Source organism: Poecilia reticulata, chromosome 5 (genome assembly GCF_904066995.2).
Source record: "Poecilia reticulata chromosome 5, P_reticulata-male-v2, whole genome shotgun sequence".
In the NCBI taxonomy this organism is placed as follows: Eukaryota; Metazoa; Chordata; class Actinopteri; order Cyprinodontiformes; family Poeciliidae; genus Poecilia; species Poecilia reticulata.
In genome coordinates, this window is record NC_088834.1 from 115514 (window position 1) to 122500 (window position 6987).

At 46.1% G+C, this 6987-nt stretch overlaps 1 long non-coding RNA gene across 1 annotated transcript in view; it reads right to left on the reverse strand.

Annotated features, from left to right (window-relative positions):
* Window positions 1-3319: 3319 nt before the first annotated feature.
* The window catches only part of LOC145551591 (uncharacterized), a 21533-nt gene continuing 17865 nt past the window's right edge, over window positions 3320-6987 (reverse strand). Inside the window, exon 3 of the long non-coding RNA XR_014087458.1 lies at window positions 3320-3918. This is a non-coding gene — a long non-coding RNA (uncharacterized LOC145551591). The remainder of the gene's footprint in view (window positions 3919-6987) is intronic.

Sequence of the window (6987 nt, forward strand, 5' to 3'; positions counted from 1 at the left end):
ATAAACACAAGTTAATTTAAAAATAAATAAAAAACAAATATGACAATATGAGCTGTGGTGGCTGCTTATTCAGTTCACTGTAAGCCAGGGCCTGTTAGCGGTTAGCAGGGATCAGGGCCTGTTAGCGGTTAGCAGGGATCTGGGCCTGTTAGCGGTTAGCAGGGATCAGGGCCTGTTAGCGGTTAGCAGGGATCTGGGCCTGTTAGCGGTTAGCAGGGATCTGGGCCTGTTAGCGGTTAGCAGGGATCTGGGCCTGTTAGCGGTTAGCAGGGATCAGGGCCTGTTAGCGGTTAGCAGGGATCTGGGCCTGTTAGCGGTTAGCAGGGATCAGGGCCTGTTAGCGGTTAGCAGGGATCTGGGCCTGTTAGCGGTTAGCAGGGATCTGGGCCTGTTAGCGGTTAGCAGGGATCAGGGCCTGTTAGCGGTTAGCAGGGATCAGGGCCTGTTAGCGGTTAGCAGGGATCTGGGCCTGTTAGCGGTTAGCAGGGATCTGGGCCTGTTAGCGGTTAGCAGGGATCTGGGCCTGTTAGCGGTTAGCAGGGATCTGGGCCTGTTAGCGGTTAGCAGGGATCTGGGCCTGTTAGCGGTTAGCAGGGATCAGGGCCTGTTAGCGGTTAGCAGGGATCTGGGCCTGTTAGCGGTTAGCAGGGATCAGGGCCTGTTAGCGGTTAGCAGGGATCTGGGCCTGTTAGCGGTTAGCAGGGATCTGGGCCTGTTAGCGGTTAGCAGGGATCAGGGCCTGTTAGCGGTTAGCAGGGATCAGGGCCTGTTAGCGGTTAGCAGGGATCAGGGCCTGTTAGCGGTTAGCAGGGATCTGGGCCTGTTAGCGGTTAGCAGGGATCTGGGCCTGTTAGCGGTTAGCAGGGATCAGGGCCTGTTAGCGGTTAGCAGGGATCTGGGCCTGTTAGCGGTTAGCAGGGATCTGGGCCTGTTAGCGGTTAGCAGGGATCAGGGCCTGTTAGCGGTTAGCAGGGATCAGGGCCTGTTAGCGGTTAGCAGGGATCTGGGCCTGTTAGCGGTTAGCAGGGATCTGGGCCTGTTAGCGGTTAGCAGGGATCTGGGCCTGTTAGCGGTTAGCAGGGATCAGGGCCTGTTAGCGGTTAGCAGGGATCAGGGCCTGTTAGCGGTTAGCAGGGATCTGGGCCTGTTAGCGGTTAGCAGGGATCTGATCCGGTTAGCGGTTAGCAGGGATCTGGGCCTGTTAGCGGTTAGCAGGGATCTGATCCGGTTAGCGGTTAGCAGGGATCTGGGCCTGTTAGCGGTTAGCAGGGATCTGGGCCTGTTAGCGGTTAGCAGGGATCAGGGCCTGTTAGCGGTTAGCAGGGATCTGGGCCTGTTAGCGGTTAGCAGGGATCTGATCCGGTTAGCGGTTAGCAGGGATCTGGGCCTGTTAGCGGTTAGCAGGGATCTGATCCGGTTAGCGGTTAGCAGGGATCTGGGCCTGTTAGCGGTTAGCAGGGATCTGGGCCTGTTAGCGGTTAGCAGGGATCTGGGCCTGTTAGCGGTTAGCAGGGATCAGGGCCTGTTAGCGGTTAGCAGGGATCTGGGCCTGTTAGCGGTTAGCAGGGATCTGGGCCTGTTAGCGGTTAGCAGGGATCTGATCCGGTTAGCGGTTAGCAGGGATCTGGGCCTGTTAGCGGTTAGCAGCTAGGGAGCATCCAGCTCTAGATCTGATGAAAAGCAGAAGCAACACAAACAACATGAAAGTTTTCAGCGTCTCCCCTGTCCGGTTCCGCCTCCTGGGAAAAACCCGGATAAAAACCCGATTTGTTTTCCTCAAACTGCAATCAACTGTAAATCTGCTCTCCGGTAATAATTTGCATGATTTATAACATCGTTTAAGTTTTTTCCCTTCAGGCCATATTTATATAAAACATTTCCATATCAAACGTTTTTTATTTGCTTTCAAATGAACCAATCAGAAGCTGAACACTGCAAAAACACAACATGTTACCAAATAGTTTTGTGTTGTTTCCAGTGCAAATCTTGCTAAAAAGTTACTTGTAGTTATTTGTATCTTACCGTATTAAAATGTTTGCTATAAACTAAACAGAAATACTTGGTAAGATTTTGTGTTTTTGCAGTGAAAATATTTGATTTTTATGCAGAAACAGTCTAAGGTTAGGAGTTACGAGAATGGAGGAGAGAAGAAGACAATGAATATAAAGTGTCCAAATAAGGACTTCCTGTCCAAATAAGGACTTCCTGTCCAAATAAGGACTTCCTGTCCAAATAAGGACTTCCTGTCGGTGCTGCAGCTGCTGCGTCCAGAGATAAGATGTTCGTTTCGGTGTTTGCTGAGTGAAGCTTATCGCTGCCCATCAATCATTCACGACCCTCTGGGTGACTCAGGAAGCTGGACTGAGCCGCGGGTCACTTCCTGCCGCCATGTGGTTCTGGTTCTGATGAATGTTTTCTCACCGCAGATTTTACTGGTTTTACTGGGATTTTATGTGAAACTTCATAAACTGGTGGTTTCATGTTGTCAGGAATCTGAGTTGATTTTCTCCAGCTTGGAAACATTTACACTGCAAAAGCTTAACGTTGAACTTTCTGCTGCTAATCAGCTCACATGAAACAATCTGACTTCAGAGCAACGTTTCAAACTGAAGTCAATAATTATCACATATTGACAAAGTTCTGCTTCCTGTGGGAGATTATTCCACCAATAAAATGGGAAAATGTGACAAAAGTGGGTTTTTTGTTTTACAAGTTGTCCTTCATGTTTGTTTGTTTGTTTGTTTGTTTGTTTGTTTGTTTGTTTGTTTGAGACGCAGCAAAAATGTTCCTGGTCAGTTTGGAGCCTTTAATGTCAGAAACCAACAAAATGAATCTGATTATTGACTCCAATACTAATCACTCAGTCAATGTTGGTGCAACCATGTTTTATTTCTCAAATAAACGATCAATGACAACAATTTACTCATTCGGCACTGAAAAAAAAAAATTATTTGAAATGTATTTTTTGTAAAAATGTTAATTTTTCTTCATTTTTATAACAACCTGAGACGCTAAACTGTTCTGGGCCGAAATGAGCCGCCGATTAAAACCAAGACTAACGAGTCAGGAAGATCATGTTTCCTCCAGGTGTGGGTGGAGTCTGTCCTCTGTGGGTGGAGCTTGTCCACTGTGGGTGGAGCTTGTCCTCTGTGGGTGGAGCTTGTCCTCTGTGGGTGGAGCTTGTCCTCTGTGGGTGGAGCTTGTCATCTGTGGGTGGAGCTTGTCCTCTGTGGGTGGAGCTTGTCCTCACTGTGGGTGGAGCTTGTCCTCACTGTGGGTGGAGCTTGTCCTCGGTGGGTGGAGCTTGTCCTCACTGTGGGTGGAGCTTGTCCTCGGTGGGTGGAGCTTGTCCTCACTGTGGGTGGAGCTTGTCCTCAGAAACAGAAAAAACTTTTCCGCCCCTCCCCGACGTGTTGCTGGCTGCAGCCTTCATGTTGTATAAAAGTTGGGGAACCTGCTGATGGAAATGCTGAATCTGAGGCGAGTCGGGTCAGAACCAACAGGATCCAGTCGGGTCAGAACCAACAGGATCCAGTCGTTGGTCCAACTCGGCTCCATTTTAATATCATGTCTGATGAAACAGTTTCTTGTAGGTTTGCTGGGTGAATAAAATCACTTTTCCGTTTTATTTTCCGTTTTGTTCCGTTTTGAGCTTCAACACTGTCATGTTTGTGTAAAAGTCTTAGACTGAATGTTTGGATCTGCTGCCTCAGCGTTTTTCTCAAATGTCTCTCGGCTGCAGCAGCAGGAAATAAACCGGTTCTGGTCTCCTGGCTCCTCTTGAGCAAACAGACGCACGTTGGGACTTGGCTGGGCTCGTCTCCCATGGCAACGGAGCAGGAGCGGCTCCCTGGGCTCGTCTCCCATGGCAACGGAGCAGGAGCGGCTCCCGGCCCGGACCCGGCCGTCGCTCAACACCTGGAGGAGCAGAAGGGAAACGAAAGGTCAAGAGCTGGAGAGACGACGTTTCTGAAGCTGCCGGTCAGCAGCCAGTCCAGCTTCAGTTCCTCGATTACAAACCAGGGAAGGCAAAGGTCAAAGGTCGAGGCTGATAGATCCTCTGAAGGGAACAAACACGAGTTTCACCATTTATTGACCTCATGAATAAATACAGGATGAGAAATGTTCAGGTTGAGTTTACGCTCTGGATTAGCATGGATTAGCATGGATTAGCATGGATTAGCATGAAGCTAACTCTTTAACTGATGTTGCCAGAACTTCCTCTGGTTTGGGCATCGGTGCGAATGACCAGAAGGTGATAATTCAGCGTTTTTCAGTCCATTTCTGCTCATTACATGAAGCCATTATTGATGCTTAATGACGTTTCAAGGCCTCATTTTGTTTCGTTGGTACATTTTGTTCATTCGATCATGTTTCTATAATCAACAGGAACATTTCCACTGAAACCCAACAGGAGCTGCAGCAGCAGCTCGACTTCCGGAGGAACCAGAGGCTCTCAGAGGTCAGCAGGGTCACGACTAGGAAACCAGAGAATAAATTACAACAGACTGAAACCTTCTGGCTGCTCAGATTTCAATGTTTCCATCTCTGGACCCTTTTAGACGAAACGCTCAGTCAAAATCTTCCACTTTATCAAATTAAAGTCTTGGATTACGGTTTGCAGGGCTGCACAGTGGTGCAGTGGGTAGAGCTGCTGCCTTGCAGCAGAAGGTTCTGGGTTCGATTCCCGGTCTTTCTGCATGGAGTCTCCATGTTCTCCCTGCATGGTGGGTTTTCTCCAGGTACTCCGGTTTCATCACACAGTCCAGAAACATGTCAGGTTAACTGGTTTCCCTGAAATTCTCCCTAGTGTGTCTGTGTTGCCCTGCGACCCGTCCAGGTGACCCGTCCAGGCGACCCGTCCAGGCGACCTGTCCAGGTGACCCGTCCAGGCGACCCGTCCAGGCGACCCGTCCAGGTGACCCGTCCAGGTGACCCGTCCAGGTGACCCCACCTCTCACCTGGACAGGCAGCAGCTCCTCCTGACCCCAACAGGAGGAGATGGATGGATTAGCTGTAGTTCATCCATTACAGGAGACGCTAACAGTCTGTTAGCATGTCTGTTATTCGTGCTAACAGTCTGTTAGCTTGTGTTATTCGTGCTAACAGTCTGTTAGCTTGTGTTATTCGTGCTAACAGTCTGTTAGCATGTGTTATTCGTGCTAACAGTCTGTTAGCATGTGTTATTCGTGCTAACAGTCTGTTAGCATGTGTTATTTGTGCTAACAGTCTGTTAGCATGTGTTATTCGTGCTAACAATCTGTTAGCATGTCTGTTATTCGTGCTAACAGTCTGTTAGCATGTGTTATTCGTGCTAACAGTCTGTTAGCATGTGTTATTCGTGCTAACAGACTGTTAGCATGTGTTATTCGTGCTAACAGACTGTTAGCATGTCTGTTATTCGTGCTAACAGTCTGTTAGCATGTCTGTTATTCGTGCTAACAAACTGTTAGCATGTCTGTTATTCGTGCTAACAGACTGTTAGCATGTCTGTTATTCGTGCTAACAGTCTGTTAGCATGTGTTATTCGTGCTAACAGTCTGTTAGCATGTGTTATTCGTGCTAACAGACTGTTAGCATGTGTTATTCGTGCTAACAGTCTGTTAGCATGTCTGTTATTCGTGCTAACAGTCTGTTAGCATGTGTTATTCGTGCTAACAGTCTGTTAGCATGTGTTATTCGTGCTAACAGACTGTTAGCATGTCTGTTATTCGTGCTAACAGTCTGTTAGCATGTGTTATTCGTGCTAACAGTCTGTTAGCATGTGTTATTCGTGCTAACAGTCTGTTAGCATGTGTTATTCGTGCTAACAGTCTGTTAGCATGTCTGTTATTCGTGCTAACAGTCTGTTAGCATGTGTTATTCGTGCTAACAGTCTGTTAGCATGTTTTATTCGTGCTAACAGACTGTTAGCATGTGTTATTCGTGCTAACAGACTGTTAGCATGTCTGTTATTCGTGCTAACAGTCTGTTAGCATGTCTGTTATTCGTGCTAACAAACTGTTAGCATGTCTGTTATTCGTGCTAACAGACTGTTAGCATGTCTGTTATTCGTGCTAACAGTCTGTTAGCATGTGTTATTCGTGCTAACAGACTGTTAGCATGTCTGTTATTCGTGCTAACAGACTGTTAGCATGTGTTATTCGTGCTAACAGTCGTATAAAAGGATCAAAGCTAAAGAGATGATAGTTTTAATCTGAAACCTTCAGCCTGAGAGGCTTAATCTGGCAGATTAAACCAGATTTTATCAGCCAAAGTTTTCAGAATGAAAACGGTTCTGAACCACTGAATCTTTACTTATGATTCATTATTATAGTGGAAACATTTCAATATTTTTATCACATTTTATGCAAATTGTTTTCAAGCCTTTTTCTGTCGATTATGATTTTCTAGAATATTCTATCAAACCAATAACATTTAACTTAAAATGATGTTTATCCAGGTGTTTCAATCTGACAAACAGCAGAAATGCATTTTAACTTAAGACTGTGCACTGTAAAACATTTCAGTTTAGCTGTGGTTGAGGCTACGGCTAGTTAGCTGCTAATAGCTCATTGCTAGCTAGTTTAAATTATCAGCAGCTGGACCGGTGCCATCGGTTCACTTTTGGTGCATTCTGGGTAAAAAGATCAGCACAAAAACATAAAATATGTGATTTTCTGGAGTTTCATTCAGAAGCTGGAGAAAAGACCCAAACGCTGTAAAAATACAAATAAACAGACAAAAATCTACGAGTGAAAGAATCAGATTCATATTTTTACTGAAGTATTTAATTTAAAGTAAAAGTTGAATGAAATGATTCTGAGCATCAGGATGCAGAGAAATGAATCAAATAAGAAACGTCGTTTTAGCTGCAGGAATCTTTTCAAAATAAAAGATGTGTGGCTGAAGAAAGGAAGAGGAGCTGCTTCACAACAACAGAGTTTATTATTATTCAGGTTCCTGACACCAAACCTGGAGTTGAACCAGATAATCTGAATAAATCTG